Consider the following 305-nt stretch of genomic DNA (forward strand, 5'->3'; position numbering starts at 1 on the left):
GGTGATACTAAATGTAATTTATTTCTTGATATTTTCGGGTGCTGTCAATATAGATTTGTCTGGGAAATTTTCAATATTATCTAAACTATTTGAGTGCATGAAGTGACTATACTCGCATTTCTTAACTATTAAACATGACGTGTTATGTGAATAGCGTCTGAGGCCTTGGTATAACGTTTCTGTGTTTCCAGGTTTCGATGAATAACACATATATGAATAGAGAAAGAAAGACAGATTTAAAGATATTGTAAACGCTCATAAAATGTAACTTTTTGCTTAAATGAACAAGTAATATCTTGTTGAAC

The sequence above is a fragment of the Penaeus monodon genome, chromosome 30 (assembly GCF_015228065.2).
Source record: "Penaeus monodon isolate SGIC_2016 chromosome 30, NSTDA_Pmon_1, whole genome shotgun sequence".
Lineage (NCBI taxonomy): Eukaryota > Metazoa > Arthropoda > Malacostraca > Decapoda > Penaeidae > Penaeus > Penaeus monodon.